The sequence below is a fragment of the Camelus bactrianus genome, chromosome 10 (assembly GCF_048773025.1).
Source record: "Camelus bactrianus isolate YW-2024 breed Bactrian camel chromosome 10, ASM4877302v1, whole genome shotgun sequence".
Taxonomy (NCBI): Eukaryota; Metazoa; Chordata; class Mammalia; order Artiodactyla; family Camelidae; genus Camelus; species Camelus bactrianus.
Window position 1 is genome coordinate 37258270 of NC_133548.1, and position 16994 is coordinate 37275263.

Genomic DNA, 16994 nt, shown 5'->3' on the forward strand with positions numbered 1-16994 from the left:
AAATAAATTAAAAAGTAATTTCAAAAGACATCGTAAATCAACTATGCTTCAATTTTAAAAAATTAAAAAATAGTATAAAGCTGGTTGGAGAAAATAACTTAGACCTCTATCCAAACGAGCTCCCTAATTCCTCCCCCTCTGACCTGCCCTTCCCTACCCAGTTTCAGAGATGGATGGACAAACACAGAGCCTTCTGGTCGACACCAAGAGAGACCTCAGAAGGGCAGATCTAAGTGCTGGAGCCTTTCTTCCTCATTTCATCTGCTCCTTGAAGAGCAATTACGGGATGGGGAAGGGGCTGGACTTTTCCCTCCTTAGAAGTAAAATGGGAATTTGCTCCCCTCAATGAACAGTTGAGGAGGAGGCCTGAGGAATTGGTACACTGCCCCAAGCACCGTGAATGCAACTAGGTAGCAAATCAGGCCCTAAACGACAGTCTTTTGCTGGCGCCCCCCTTGCTTGAGGCATCTGAGTTCCGTGAAGGGTTAACAGCAAGAGGTGTGCTTCTGTTTGACGAGAAGGAAAAAGACTCCTACAACCGAAGCTTTTACTTTAAGACACAATAAAAGACACTGACATGCTGTGTAAGCATTGTTCCTGGCTGCAGTTATTCCAATTATTTTTTATGTTTTCTCCTTAAATGAGAAACATATCAGACACTAACTCAAACACAGAGATACCTATTTATGCTTCAGAACAAACAGTTTAAGGGCATTATATACAGATGTCTAAATATTTAGAAAGTGTCTGTTTATGAGAGCAAAATGAAAAGTACCTGTTTTCATTTGAAGGATTTTATGTGAAATTTGCATGTGAAAAAAGGCAGCCCCAGTGGCAAGGGGTGTGAGGGATGAGAAGTGTGTGCACAGGCGTGGAGCCGGGGGGAGGGGGCTACGGGGTGGGGGTGGCCCTCAGCTGCCACACGTCCCACCCTGACCCACAGTGGGAGGGAACCAGCAAATGAAGCCTAGGGTGATGCTTTTCTTTAGGGCCAGGCTATAAATAAAGGCCTGGAAGACATCAGGTTGTTTCGGTGACCCAACTCACAACGTTATCTTCTTCCCAGATGCTCTGCTTAGCCCCAGAGGGACATTTAAAGAGAAACAGAATTCTGGCCACTTTAGAAGAGTGTAGTAAACTGGGGGATTATTAAATGTTCCCAAAGCTGGGGCATCACGGGAGCTCAGACGGAAAAGCCGAGAGTCTGACACTTGATCTCACCGTGGAGGCAGGTTTCCAGCTCAATTTAGAGGAGAATACAATGTGTGAAGAAGATGTGTGTGGCTTTGTGAGGTACTGAGGGCCCTGTTGCCTGCGGTATTCCGAAACAGGACAGCCTTTTATCAGAGGACTTGTAGAGGACTGGCTGGTTTGCAATGCATCTCTGGCCCCTCCAGTTCCAAGCTTCTGAGTTTGTGTGATTCAGCATAGCGCAGGCTGCCCTCTCCTCTTCCACGACTGTGTTTCCTAGGGGCATTCTTCCAACCCTGGGGAGCAACCTGAGCTGAGGAGCCCTCAGCTGACTGGATCTGGGCGTAGCTGAGAAAGCTGAGCTGTTGCTTGAGCAAAAGAGAAATGCTCCCTGTGCTGTCTGCCCCTTGCTGTCCCTCTGAAGCCCTCACAGGTCCCATGCCTGAAGTTCTGCACTCCCTCCAAAGGGGTCTCCCTCTTGTTTGATGTAGGGGATGGTCTAAAGGCTTCTCACCCTCCCTAGATGGGGCAGAATCTTGTATGGAGGGTTCTTAGCAGAATCATTTGCTTCAGGGTCTTGTGAGGACAGAGGCCTGCATCCCAGGCAGGGGGCAGGATTTCTGGGCTTTCTCCCTTTCTGTGACCCATCTCAGGAGTCAGCAATAAGGCAGGGCTGCTCACTAAGACATTAGAGAGCTATGGAGACATGCTGAGCTACACCAAAGCCTCACTCAGTCCCCTCCCCTCAACCAGCCCAGCATCACGGTTTAGGGAAGGGCAAGGGGTACAGAAGTGAGCGCAGGAGACACAGTGTAAATGGCCAGGGTATCTTACCGAGGGCTGCCAGTACAGGCAGGACCTAAGGACTAGGGTCCCAGAAATCACCAGACTGGGACATGCCTCACCATTGTCAGATGCTTCCACAGAAGCCTTGTGCCAGAAGAGACTGGCCAAAATAGTGGAGGCAGGAAAATAGCTGGAGACTAGGAAGCAGGGGCAGTGTGATGGAAGAGGGCTTAGGCTGAGATGGGAACTGTCAGGCTCAGCCAGAGGTGCTGATTAGAAAGAGTGGAGAATATGAGAAAAAGGAAAATGAGGTTTCAGTCTGAAATCTCAAATACTCTGTTTGCTCTGGTTCTCTCATCCTTTGGAAGGTGAACTCTGAGGCTGGGCGTTTATCCTTCCATTTATTTATTCAATATTATTTCAGTGGCATGTAGAAGACAGGCCCTATCTGTATTGCGGAATGAAGTCCCTGTCTGCAAAGATCTGAGTGTTTAGAGGTAGCTGTAGTCACCAAATCCTAGTGGGTATTTTATGCTCACTTGCACAAAGTCAGAGCTGACTGCCACCTGGGAGCAGGCCCCAGACACCAGCTGGCCACCAGGGGCAGAACTGCAGTAACAAGAGAAAGGACTGGTAAAAAACAATGCTGGATCCCTCCTTAGAGGAACCGAGAGACTGGTGAAGCCAACAGAACATGGGACCAAACAGGCCAGTCCTATACAAATAGCCCCTAGCGAGAAGGCCCAGCTCAGAACCTGAGTTTTGTGGAGGTGCTGATGGGAAGTGCAAGGGAGGCAGCCCAGAAGCTTGGGGATAACACAGACCACTTTCCAGGTCAGGCCAATGCAGAGGTGACCCAGGAGAGCCAGTGGAATCCTGAACTCAGTGCTGGGGAAGTGACTCACACATGAGGCCAATAAACAGAGTGAATCAGCACTAAGCCCCGCTGGACTAGATTCTGAAGATGCTTAAGGACTTCCTGCCCTGGTCAGATTTGGTTGGGAGCCCAGCAGGCCCAGGCCTGCAGGTGGGAGCAGCATCAGCCCCAGCTGTGGGTCCTGCTGGCCTCTTTCTCTCTCGGCTAGGGAACTGGCCACGTATGCTGTCAACTGCTGCTTGTAGAGTGATTGAATTCAACTGACATTTACTTTGTGCTTGTCCTCACACGCAGACGTAGAGATGAAAGAGACAGGCTCTGCCCTGGAAGAGGGGCAGCTTGTGACAGGACAGGCCTCCTAAATGGCCAATAGCAATGCAAGAGGTGAGGGTCTGAGATGGGTTTGGGTAAAAAGCTTGGCAGCACCCAGGGAGGAGAGCACGGATCTGCCTGGAGTAGGCACCCAATCAATACTGACTAAATGAATTAGCAATTTATCATTAGTGATATTATTATCACATTTGTTTATTTATTTTTCTTTTGGAGGTGGGATTAAGGAGGGTATCATAAAAAAGGTGAAAATTTGATCCCAGCTTGAATAATAAGTAGGTGAAGAAGACAAGTCCAGGTAGAGGGAATTCCTCATGCTGTGGGCTTGGAAACAGGGGAGTTGTTAAGGTTACAGGGAGAGGAGGCCAGAGAGGGTGGGTGTAGTCATATTGAACACTGGCTCTTGAAGATAGTAGTAGTCAATTTTGCTGTGTTACAAACAAGTACAGAATCACAGATCATAACAAAATGAGCATTGATTTCTTGCAGAAGCATTTCTGGTCACTGCAATGACTCTGCTTCTGGCTTGGGGACAAGTCCTGATCTGTACCCAGTATTTCACTGTGGGCCCAGGGTAAAGGGTAGAAGTTATGGGGGGGGGGGTGTTCTCATGGAGGAGGTTGGAAGCTCTCAGAGGAACAGTTAGAAATACAGGATACTTCTCAAAGCTTGGGCTTAGAACTTAAACACTGTCACTTCTACCAAAGCAGGTCATGTGGCCATACCCAACATGAATGGGGGGAAAGAGCTCCTTCCCATAGGAGTGGTGAGGGAAGTGAGCTAACAGTTGTTTAAAAACTCTCTAACGTGCCATAGGTACCATCAACTTCTGTTTTGACTCTGGAGAAAATGGGGAGCTGTTGCTGGTTCCTCTTTCTAGGTGGGATAATTCCATTTGAATGGGAGTGTCCAGGAACCCTTGCCCTAACACAAAGGACTCTTTGTTCATTCCTGGATATAGTTAACATGTTCCACTTTGTTTACATGTTGGAGTTTCTGAGGGACAGGGGCTCTCATTCCTTCATCTCTGTAGCCTCAGCACCCAGCACAGCTCCCAGCACAGAGTAAGGGCTCACAATATTTGTTGAATAAATAAACAGCTTCACCTCCTCAATGTGTGGTTAAAAAGTAATAGGGAATGAACATTTCTCTGCCCCCACTGACAGTTCAAGGTCAGGGTGGGGTGATGAGTGAAGAACAGATGTGACCTGCTGGGAGGTGGGAGTGAAACTGCTAAGCAGGGAAACCAACAGCAGCAGGAAGCAGGTGGCCTAAAACCCTGGCTGCTGTGGTCAAGGAGCCATTTGATAATGAGAGCCAAGAAGGACTTCTGAATAATGGACTCCTTCCAGGTAATGGTCAATTTGAAAGACACAAATTTCTAACAATAATGGTTAACATACATTGAGTGCCTCCTATGTGCCTGACACAACCTTAATACAATTTATATATTGTTTCACTTAACTGCATCCTCCCTTGCCCCAGTTATTAGTGGAGGACATTACTGAAGAGAACAATAGTCTATTTCCGTTGTGTTGGAGTTGCATTTTCATGTGCCGGTTCCATGGCAAACAAGGACAGAAGAGGCTCAAGCAACGTAAATACCACTGAGCAGTGTAAGCACAGCTGATGAAGTCAGTAAAGTGATGAAGGCGGAGAAAGCTTGAGCAATTTCAGATCGAAGACTGAGAAAACACAGCAAATAGTTCCAGCTTGCAGACAAAAACACGACCAAGTCAATGGACAACAGAGGACGAGGATAAAAGAATGAAGGGACCAGGAGATTCCCTCTTGGTCACTTTTGACCCAGAATTCCATCAACGTTCTGGCAAGGAGAGACGCAGGCCCCAGGCACCCCCTGTGGCAGTACATCTGCTCTCTAGACCCTCGAGGACCGAGATGTCCTTGTTCATGGCTGATGCCCCAGAGCATAGCACTGTGCTTGGCACATGGTACAAGCTCAGTGCTTTCTAGGATCTGAACTCTCCGGACTGTCGTGGGGTGAAAGAGGCTTAGGAAAATTCACCAGTGTAGGGGAGCAAAACTTGCCGCCCCCAAATATCTCTTTAGCATGCAGTTTATTTCGAGCTGAAAATTATCAAGGCCCAAAAGACTCAGGATAAAACTTTGACCTGCCCAACTAACGGCCTAAATGAATTTAGATAGAGGGAATTTTTCTATTCTCAGAAAAGAGCTATCGCCAGAGATATCTGCAAAAACTATGGGCTACGTGCAGTGGGGGACATTCAGCAGGCCCCAGAGATCACTGTCCACTCTGTGTCCCATTGTCTCTGCAAGGCCCAGCAAACATTTACTTGCCAAACATTTGCTTTTCCATCTCCATGAGAATTGCCTTCCTCTCCTCTGAAGCCCCAAACCACTACCCCCAACATCCTCTTTTTGTCTTTGCCTGAAGATGGTACTGAAGGTAATGAGGGAGGGCTTCGGCAGTTTTAGTGAGTTACTCGATTCTCACGTTTTCTTCCACGTGTACATGTTATTAAACTTTTGTTTAATGTTCTCCCATTAATCTGTCTCGTGTCAATTTAATTCTTAGACCAGCCAGAAGAACCTAGAAGGGTAGAAGAAAATGTCTTCCACCCCGACACCAGCCTCTCCACCAAGTTTCTGTACACAGGTCCTCTTCCTGTCTCCTTCCACTAGACTTCTCAGTGGTAGACGCCCTATCACCCCAAAGAGGCATGGGGTTACTACTCTTCCAATACCAGAACATAACCCTTCCTCCAGCCTTGTGCCTGCCCCTCACTTCTGGCCAAAGGCCCTGGCCTCCAGAACACAGCCAGATGGCAAGAGGCCATTGGGGAAAGGCCTTTTGTGCTCTGGGTAGTGTTAGACTGTGGGGACATACTTTTGAGCCCTGCTGTGAGAACAGCACGAGGAAACTCAAAGCTGGTTCTTTGTCCTCTGGCATCTGAAAGGTATGAGCACTCAGTCCATACCTTAGCCACTGGGGACATAGAAGATGGTACACTTAGATCCTCTTCTCGTTCTGCCAAGTTCACCTTGAATGGAGCCCCCCAGATCTCCCCTCCACCTTAGTCTCCCTTCCTCCTTCTCTCTTATCCCATCTCTGAAGGGTCTGGGCTTTATCTACTGTGCTCCAGTCTGCAAGTTCTGTTCTGAGTTGCTACTCCTTGAGTCTAACTTGGCAAATTCTATTTATTTATTTTTTTAATGTAGACACAAAAGGGACTTATTAGACCATACCAAGTAGCTCATATTTTAAATGAGGAGGATACAGAGCAAGGAGTCTCAAGTGGAGGGAAGAGAGGGCCAGTACAGCCCAGACTCTGCCTGGGAATGGTTGGCTTACAACACCACTGCTGGGGCCACTGCCTCAGGACACCTGGGCACTTCTGGACACTTCCACCACGCTGCAGGCCCTGGACACTCGCTGCTGCAGCTACAAGTGATCTCTGAAGGCAAAGCCCCTCTTCCTTTCCATCTCATAATTTTCAGAGAAGCTTACATGAGACTACAGACTTCCAAAATAGGGGTCATCTGGTTAGCAATATTGTGATGTATCAAAGTGCCAAGAAAACAGCTCCCTCCCAGATGGGGATGTGGAGAGTAGTAGCAGGCAAGACTAAAGGGATAAAAAGGGTGGAGTGCTTGGTTCTCCTACTTGCATAAAGCATCTGTCGTACAGGAGAGGGCCAACAGCTGAAAGTTTCTTTCTTCCCTTACAACCTGTGCTGACTGACTTCCTTGGGGGAACGTTGCCCTATGGGTTTTGAGTTTTGACCACACCAATCTATCCTTAGCAGATAAGGTTGGTTGTATTAAGCAAGTTGAGGACAGCCTTGCCTTTAAATTGCCCTTGCTCCTTGGAGCTGAATGTTAGAAAATATTGTGGAGGAGGATATCAGGCAGTATCAAAGAGAGGAAGATGGAAATTGCTCCATGATTGCTGCGATATTGAAGCTGTGGTGATGGAAAGTCAGCACCTCAGTCAATCCCACCAATGCCCTTCATTCTTTCATCCATTCATTCACTACGTATTTTCGAATATCTACTATGTGCAAGATACTCTGAAAAGTCCATAAAACAGAAATCAGATATATGGCCCTCTAGTGGAGGAGTCAAGGGGATAAATCAGCAGTGACTGAGACGTACTACGGCAGAGGCAGGGCCAGAGAATTAGGCGTGCACAAAGCCAAGGCTGCGGGATTTGGGACAGCCTTCAAGAAGAGGTGCCATTGAGCCCAGTTTAAGAACAAATGTGCCCATGCAATAGTCTGACAAGATTGTGAATCACATTCTGAGAAGGAAGAGCATCTAGAGAGGCATAGAGGAATGAAAGTGTCACACGTGGGGAACTCTAAGTATTTCTCTTTGGCCTGAGCACATGCATGGTCTCCAGACGGAGGCATAAGAGGGAGCAAGACTTGACAGAAGGAGGCACAGTGGCCCCACAATTTGGGCCAATCAGGTGCCACTTACGACTTTCGGTCAGTTCATTTATATAATTGGACTAGAGTTCCCACCCCCTGGCCCCTGCTACCCTAATTCCTAGGGCTTAGCTGTAGAATTATAAATGGGAACAGGAAGGGGACTTAAAGGTCATCCAATCCTGAGATTTTCAAACTGTGTTCTCAGAGCTTCTCGCTGGACTTGGGGGTCTGCAGTCCTCAGGAAGGAGGCCTCAAGGTTATCCAAATAGACAGAGATCCCCACTTGGAGCTTCAGGTAGAGTGGCAGTGCATTGCTTTGAGTATTGGGTTTCCAGGTATGAATGGAGGGGGAAATGGTGAGGTTCTGCTGCTAAAAGTTGAAGTCTGAAAATCACTGGATGAGTCCAACCCTCCCACTTTGTAGATGAGGAAAACTGAGAGGCAGGAAGGGCAAGAAAATGATTTGTGGGGACGCAATGAGGCAGGCACTGGGCTTTGAGAAGAGAAGGGTTTCACAGTACTGAAGCCACAGTCTCTCCATCCTAGTCAGACTCCTCCCAACAGATCTTCCACAACACTTAAAAGACAAAAGATCAAAGTGGGAAAACAAATGCTAATGCCCCCAACCCTGCTGCCCACCTGCTGGGCCCAAGCGGTTCAAAGCTTGCAGACCCGGGAGAAGAAGGCCAGCAACCCCATTCCCCCTCACGCAGGCTCCCTGCTGCTCTCTGACCCCCCACCTCAGGCCCTCCACCCACGTGGCTTTCCAGAGCCACTCAGGTCCCCTGACATGCTTGGACCAAAGAGGCTCCCAGAGGGCTGTGTCTGGAATCATCCCCTTACTATGGGGACTATGTGTGTGCCCGGGGTTAACTGCGGTGGATCACTCTCCCATCTGTTTAGAATGTGTTTACAAGGTGTAGGCAGAGAAAAGGACTGGGAGGTCCATACACTTCAAACTGCTGAAGAATTGTGTTAAAGTGTTCTGTGTGTTTTTAGGCAATGCCGCTCCAGTTTTCTGGGTCTCAGCTTTCCACTTTTAGAAATGAGCAGCTGGAGGAGTTATTTCCAAGGTCCTTATCGGCTGACGAATGCAGCCCAGGCTTGTTCTTTTCTATTCTCTTAAAGCATTCGTTGAGGAGAGTTTTCCCATGAGGAAAGCTCTTCAGAGAGGGAACTATGTCAGGTATGTGTTCCCCGTGGTTATCTTTAGGACCCTTTGGAGCACAAAAAATTGTAAAAGAAGGAAAGGGGAAGAGGAAGGGTCATGCCAAGTCTGCAGCCGGAATCCCTGCTTTGTTGGAAGAGTGAAAGGGACCGCTGTGTGGGGAGCTGGGCTCTAAGCACCTTAGGGAAGCCCCGGAGCCCCGGAGTCCCGGAGATGGCTTGAGCTGCTCAGGGTTCCAATTGACCCCGTCCAGCCCCTGGTAACTGACTCTACTGAACTAGGGTGAAGTCAGAGTAGGGATGCCTCGGCCAAAATTAAGCAGCAAAAATTACAAAGGGAAAATGAGTGAGAGGTCATCACCTATGTGCCTTGTGCTCTTTATAATTCCTGCTTTGGATATTTTCTTTTAGTGCTCATAAAAAAATGCAGCTAACTCACTTTTATACTGTTATTTTAAAGAGCTTCCTCCAGGCAGGGCTGATGTGCATTGGGTCCACGCAGATAGTGCCAAATGGATTGTTTACACCGATTTTCTGATCTGATCAGTCAGTCCTGTGCCATACTGGTTTGTTACTTATTTTTAATGTCCCCCAAACCTCCAGAACTTCTTAGTTGGGGTATTGGAGCAGGGGAGTAGCAGAGAGACAAAAACCCTCAGGAAGATTTTTCTGATTACACCAAAACTGATCAAGCACATACTATGTGTCAGATCTTTAGACGCATTGCCTGCAGTCCCCAAACATCAAGTCTTCTACAGTGTGGTGCTGTTGGTGAGGCACTAGGATTCCCCATTATTGTCAAATCCTGTAAGGGGCTCAGTGAGAAAACAGGCTACGGAACAAACCCGGAGCAGATCCTAGAGTTCCTTATGCAGTATTGATGCTCCTCCCCATTGCCTCCTGGGTGGAGCCCAACTGGGCTCTATTCTACCAAATTGTTTGCAATTCCCTGGAAGGGAAGGGAATTACAACAGCAGGGAATAGAATCCTCCTAATCTTTGTCCATCTAGAATTCCCTCCCTCGCTCATCTTTTGGGAGGGAGTTGCCTTCTCTTTGAAGTTTATGTTTTCAGATCTTTATTTAGAATTGACTTCAGTCTCTTTTTGTGCTTCTGCCTCTATTTGTACATTGGCTGTTACAATCTCCATAATACTTTGCTATAGTTATCTATTTAAAATGTCTTCCCCAACCACACTGGATCTCCTCTAAGAAGGGACCAAATCTGATTTGTCTTTGCCTCCCTGGTGCCTAAGAGTGCCTGGCACATAATGGGGCTTTATGAATACTTGTGAAATGAAAAACTGACTGACTAAAGAAATAAAAATTAATGAATAAACAAATCAATTCCTAGTCTCCTGCTCCTGAAGGCATCACTAAGTCATGATTCCTACCTGGTTTCTGGTGGCATTTGTGTTCCAGAACCCTGCTGTAGGTGATAATTCATTAGAATTGGGATCAGCTGAAGTGTCAGAAAACCCTGAAATAGCAGTGGCTTAATCAGGATAGAAGTTTCTTTTTCATGTGAAAGTTTGGAAGAAAAAGGCAGGATTTGTGTGATGATCCATGGTATATTTTTCTCTTACCGGGCATGACCTCCATTGCCAAGGTCATTTTATGGCCTAGGATGGTTGCTCCAGCTCCACCCATCACATCTGTGTTCCATCCTGCAGAAAGAAAGAAAGGATGATGAGGAACACATTACTTCCCTTTAAGGACACTGCCAAAGTTGCACACTCCATTTCTAGGTAAGTCTCAATGGTCAGACCTGAGACATGTGACCACACCTCCAAAGAAGGTCAGGAAATGTAGTCCTAAATGAGTGGCCACCTAAAATGTGGGGGTTGTTATCACTAGAGAAAAATGGAGATTGAAGAACAATGCACAATTTCTGTTGTAGGGACCACGTAACGTATTTTGTTTATTTTTTGTCTTTGTTTTTTGGTAGGAGTGACTGAATCAAATCAGTCATTTAGAAAGATTGATGTGGTGTCTGGAAAGGAGAAGGGATTGCAGTAAGGAACTGGAGGCAAAGAGATCAGTAGGACGTGGTTGTACAAGCCCACACAGAGATGAAGAGGACATGAACTGGGACAGCAGTTCTAGCGGGGGAAAGGAGAGAGATTTCTGAAGCAGCTTGGTGGTCAAATACTCAATGTCTGGCTGTAAAGTAAGGAGAAAGAAGTCTAGAATTAGCTCCCAATTTCTGACCTGAGTTCTGTGGAAATAGAGCAGTCATTTACTAATTTGGAGGAGATGCAAGAAGATCTCAGGGAGTGAGCACGGTACTGAGAGCACTGAATTTGATATGGGACTCTTGAAGGGCATGGCACCTCCCCAGAAGGAAATTCTAGGGGTTATGGGGCCAGTCAGTAGGGGATGGGCATTTAGTCCAATTGGAATGAGTACAGTAGAGCCAGAAAGCCCCGTTGGGGACAGGAGTTCAGAGCCCTGTCCTCTCCTTGGTACTGTGGCCACCATCCTGCCAGTGGGACCTTATTGTCTTAGGGGCTGTAATTTCAAATTCCCTCTAAGTAGAAGGAGCGTATCAGTGTGCACTTGGAGTCCTGCTGCCGCCGGAGAGCGGAGGGGGCTTCCTAAATCCATGGCCAAGTCTCTAGGCAGCATCCTGACTCTGGAGGGAGGAGCTGGGGTGGCTGGGGAGGGGCAGCCACGTGCCAGCCGGTTGTGCCAAGTGTAGGAGCAGCACGCCTGGGGTTCTGCCATGTGTTTGTTTATTTGGTTTGGCTGATGTAAAACATACACACACAGACTCACAGCCTCAGGGCCTGTGTGCAGAGCCCACATTCAATCCTTAACTAAAATCAGAAACAGCACAGGAAAGAAAGGGGAGCCAAAATAGGAGAATGCAACCGGGTAGCAGAGTTCATTCATTCATTCATTCATTCATTCATTCAATAAATGAATGCCAGACACTGGAAGGCACTGGGGCTATAATAAAACTCAGTCCTCAAGGAACTCAAAGACAGGGGAGGGGAGCAGACACAGAGAAAGGCCATTTCAGCACAAAATGAGAGGTACTTGATACAGATCACGGTGCGTCTCTGATCTGGCCATTTCCTGGATTAAAATCTGGGTGGGCCTTCCCTTATATCAACCAGACTCTCATAGGCCCAACAAGCCCACCCTCAACCCCACCCTGCTCCAAGCAGCTTCAGGATTGCCCTCAGCCTCAGGTCTCCTTCTCCTGAACCCTCGTGACCCCTGTACGGCAGCTTCTTCCCTCTGTTCTCCGCCACTTCCCACTTAGCCATGAAGCTGAGTCACCCCCCGGGTGGTCTTCACAGACCATCCTCTGGGTCCTCCTTGCATTTCCTTATTGCTGGCACTTCTCAGCTGCTGCATTCATAGTTCACCTGCCCATTTCTCCTGTGGCCCGTGAGCCACTCAAGCAGAGATGGATCTTGTCCACATCTCCATCCTGGCAGTTAATCAACGCCTGGCACAGAAACACTCTTAATAAATGCCTGTCCAAAGGGACGGACGTAAGTCAGTGCCACTGTGGATCGCCTCAACGTGCCACGATTAAAATGCACTTGGGTTCTGGAGTCAAACCTCAAACTTTGTCACCTCTGACTAGCCACATCCCCTCTCCCCTTTATTTATTCCTAAACTGAAGCCGATCCTATTCCATGAGTGTGATTTATGTGCAAAAGCTTTCTTTCATGTGTGTTTACTTTCCTTTCCTTAATGTACATGGAAAATGTATTTATTATTTTTGTTATCAGAAGAAAATGGCTCTAATGAGTGAGGGCTCAAATCTCATAGGCAGGAGAAATCCTGACTTCAAATTCTTGAGGCGTGCCCCTCCTTGTGGGTGTCCCAGAGTGCTGGTTTCCAGGGAACCACCTCCGTTCATCCATGCATTTCCTACAGCTCCGGCTGTGCTGACCTCTCCCACTCTGGCCATCTCCTCTGACCACTGCTCTGGGTAAGAAGCAGTGCAAAATCATTAAGAACTCAGACTCTGGAACCAGATGGTGTGGATTTAAATCCCTCCTACCCTGGACTGGCTCCTTCTTCTCCTGGGGGGCGCACTCTCCCATTTCTGGCCTGGGGTGGAATGTCACAGCATGGATATGGGATCTGAAAGTACTGCCCTCAGACCAGGGCAGCAGGGATCCCTGCCCTGACACCCACACTTGAGAGGGCTCCACTCTGGTCCACCTAGGCCACCCCACTGAAGGAGAAGGATTTGATGGGCTGAGGGGCTGTGTCAACCTAGGGGTCCTCTCCTTGCAGGCTATGGTGTGGGCACCTAGGACTCGACAATTCCCAGCCCAGTTGACTCTGAGTCTGCTTCTAGGCTGCGAGTGGCCTGTACTCCCTGAGGCAGTACACAATGTGCACACCTGTAGGCCTGAAGGGTGGTCAAGGGGTGGCCGTCCGTGAGGGTTGTTGTCAGAGCCAGGTTTCCACATGTGGACTTGGGAGGCTGCTCATGGTGTAAGACTGAGACCGGGCATGGGGACAAGAAGGGGCCAGGCCATAGGCTGGGGGCCAGAGGCGGGCTCTTCCCTACCCAACCAGGCATGGCACAGAATCCTGAGAATTCTAAACTTTTGTGTGGCCTTTCAGGTCTTTAGGAAGGTATATTTGACATGATAGAAACATTTTATCATCAGTTTGTTTTCTTGACATGTAACTTTCAAATATCTAGAAAAATGGTATGTGGGACTCGTTTTGGGACTGCTTGGGCTATCATAACAGAATACCACAGATGGGTGGCTTAAACAAAAAAATTTATTTTCTCAAAGTCCTAGAATCTAGACATTCAAGACTGAGGTGTCGGCAGGGCTGATTTCTTCTGAGGCCTCTCTCCTTGGCGTGCAGACGGCCATCTTCGTGCTATGTCCTCACCTGGTCTTTACTGTGTGTGTGTGTCCTTGGTGTCTTTTTGTGCCCAAATTTCCTCTTCTTATTAGGACATCAGTAGAATTGGATTGAGGCCCACCCTGATGACCTCATTTAAACTTAATCACCTCTTTAAAGGCTCTGTCTCCAAATACAGTCACATTGCAAGGTACTGGCAGTGAAGGCTTCCACAAATGAACTTTGGAGGGATATAATTCAGCCCATAACATCCATTCTCAAGTGCTGCCTCTTTGTAGGGTGATCAACTCGCCCAGTTTTGCCTGGGATTTCCCTGGTTTTAGCACTGGAATTCCCACGTCTCAGGAAGTCCTAGGGAAATGGAATAGAGCCTTTCCCAACATGTAAGGACTAGAACTAGACAAACCCAATACACATCCAGAGTGCCATATTTCCTACTGAGCTTTGACATCCATTAACTTGCTGGCTTTGACCCTGTGAGATAGGTGGGGCAGGAAGTAACGGTCCAGCTACACAAAAGGGGAAATAGGCTCAGAAAGGTTTCTCTTTCTCCTGGTTCTTTTATGACCAGGTACTTCCTAGACCAAGACCATGCAGTCGCAGTCTATCCTTCATTCCACGCCTGTGCAAGAGCCTAGGTGAGAGGTAAGTACCAGGATGTAGCAGTGAGTGAGTCCTGAAATTGATCTACACTCATGTGAATTAAAGAAATTAAAGAGACAATCACACCTGCACTACTTGGGAGGGGGTGATAGGTGGACCACAGGCTGGGCCTGATAGAGCAAATGTCTCTGACTGGAAAACAAGGAGGGTGGGAGGGAAGCAGGGAGAGATGAAGGCTGTGTTTGATGATCTGCTCTGAAAGGCAAGGAGGGAAGCCACTGATTAGTGGATTTTGTTTGATCTGCTCAAGGATCAAAGGGACAAACACCATGTACAAAGATAAAAGTTGACCTGGAAACCCTGCTGGGATGCCAGGCTGTCCTGGGCCAATGCGTCATGGAGGGCTCTCCCAGAAACCATAGGCAAGACTGCAAGCCAGACTCTTCCTTAGCTTGACCCTCGACCCCTTCCCTACCACTTTCTCTTGCCTCCTGTGTCCTCTCTAAGATAAGGGAGCTCAAAGTTGTAAGAGGGTTCAGAGCCATCACTGCAAGGATTAAGGATTGCTTTTGGGCTTTGCTGAGCATTGACAAGTAATGAGAAAATGTGTGATGAATGCTATGATTAGGTTGAGCTTGGGGAACTGAAGGTGCTCTACTGAGGAGTCCCTAAACCTACCCTGGGGAGCATAGAAGAAGCTGGCCCCACAGATGCCTCAAGGAATAAAGCAAAGTTGAAAGAATTTTCTGCTTTTCTTTTGCGAAGTAGAAGAGGAGAAGCATATGCAAAAAGCCAAGGAAGTGGCCATGACAGACACCATCGTATACTAGGGACCAGGCAATATTAACTGAACACTAATCTGTGCCAAGACCTCCATTATCTCACAGAGTCCTAATGGCATCCAATGAAGTAGCCCTGGGATTATACCATTTCATCAGGGAGGAAAATGAGGCTCACAGAGGTGGAGTAACTTACCTCAGGACAGCTGACATCTAGGATCAGGATCTGAACCCAGATCTGCCTACTGGAAAACCTGGCTTGTCACTAGTAGAGGCAGAGTCACACCCATGTTAAATAAATGCCCCTCTGGCCCTGGCATGGACTGGAGGGGCAGGAAGTAGAGGTAGGGAGACCACTTAGGGCACAACTGCAGTAATTTTAGGGAGCTGGGAAAATCTCCCAAGCCACAAACAAATGTGCAAAAATAAAGTTATTTTCTATAAACTTTAAACCCAAATCCACTCTTGGCTGAAGCTGAATCTTAGTTTAGGCATTTCTCCCCTACTTCCTTCTCTCCATGGCTGTATCTAAGTTCTGCGGGAGTAGGGGGTGGGGGGAGGTTACAACATCCATCTGCAAGGTGAGGACAGGGTGGGGATGGGGAGAGTGGCAGTGTATCACTATTGATGCTGGCATCTGCTGGATCATCTGGGCTCCTATGTGGCCTGGGTCACTGATCCACACAGGTCATCATGTGGCCTCTTCATCTTCTAGACAGCAAGGTCTCTTTGGTCCATGGCCTTCAGACTATTCTTTTGGAGGTTCTCTGGCCACGGTCTGTGGGAAATTCAATGGACTTAAGCTCCTAGAGGTCCTAAGTAATGACACCAGTCCTTCTGTTCCCACTCCCTGGAACACAGGGGAACTCTCCAGGTTGCTATCTTCCCAGGCTGAAAATGAAAAGTAGACCACAGGCCCTCCTTGCTCTCAGATCCCAGAACTAGAGGGGGGAACTATCACCCACCCCCCTCTTCACCCCTGCACTCAGCCTAGGCAGGCAGAACACAGGGACCCCCCCCCCTCAGAGACCCACCCAGGCATCCACTTTATCAATTTCCTCTCTGACTCTCTGCCAATTCTTCCAGCTCAGTTAAGCTTTATGCTTTCAGTAAGTATTCTTTCTAATCTATTGTTCAGGCTAAGACTTTGGCTGTTAGACCAATAATAAATGTACTTACTTTTCTGCATTTCTGCTCTAACTACCTTTCTTTGAGGCAATGGATGCTCAAGCTTTATGTTCTAGTTTTAATGGGAGAAAGACCATGGGATATATAGAAATAGTAATGGGAATAAAAGCACTTGGGTTAATATTTCACATTATTAATCTCTTAATACATGCAGGATACTTGAGGGTCTGATTAATAACAATGGCACTGGGGAAAACAAAGAGGAGTTGGGTTGGAGAGACCTTTGAGAATCAGAATCTAAAGTTTTGCTGACTGGTCAGATGTGGAGAATGAGGGACAGGGATGATTTCTGTATCTCATTCAGTTGGCATTTTGCTGCTCATGAGTTTACTCAGAATGCCTGGAATCTGCTACCAGGTACCAGGCTAGGCTTTTCTGGGTTACCCCATATGGAACCAAATCAAGGTACTAAATTACTGAGGACTTGCCCCATATCTGGTTTCCTTTTGTTATTATTTAGCTCCCTGACTTTCTGAGATGAACAGATGCTAAAGCCTGCTAGAAATTAATGTGGTTCAGCCTAGAGTCCATTTCAAATCCAGGACCCTAGAGGACCCCAGTAATGGGAAGGGAGGTGGGCACAGACTGGCTCCCGTCCAAGCCATTGCATGTTCAGTTCTGCAGTCAGGAATAGTACTTAGTTGGGGCTGATGAGAGCCTGAAAGAATAAAAGATGGATCTAAGCAAGGCAAGGAAGCTGTTATAGAAAAGACTCCAATGTTAAGAGGGTGTGCGTAGAGGGTAGTAAAGATACTGGCTCTGCTTGGAGAAATCTAGAACCCCACTGGAGTCCTAGCGGAGTAAGT

At 47.6% G+C, this 16994-nt stretch overlaps 1 long non-coding RNA gene across 1 annotated transcript in view; it reads right to left on the reverse strand.

The window, feature by feature from the left end:
• LOC141578855 (uncharacterized) overlaps positions 1-16994 on the reverse strand; it is a 260746-nt gene that overhangs the window by 25348 nt on the left and 218404 nt on the right. Inside the window, exon 4 of the long non-coding RNA XR_012509674.1 lies at positions 10351-10431. This is a non-coding gene — a long non-coding RNA (uncharacterized LOC141578855). The remainder of the gene's footprint in view (positions 1-10350; positions 10432-16994) is intronic.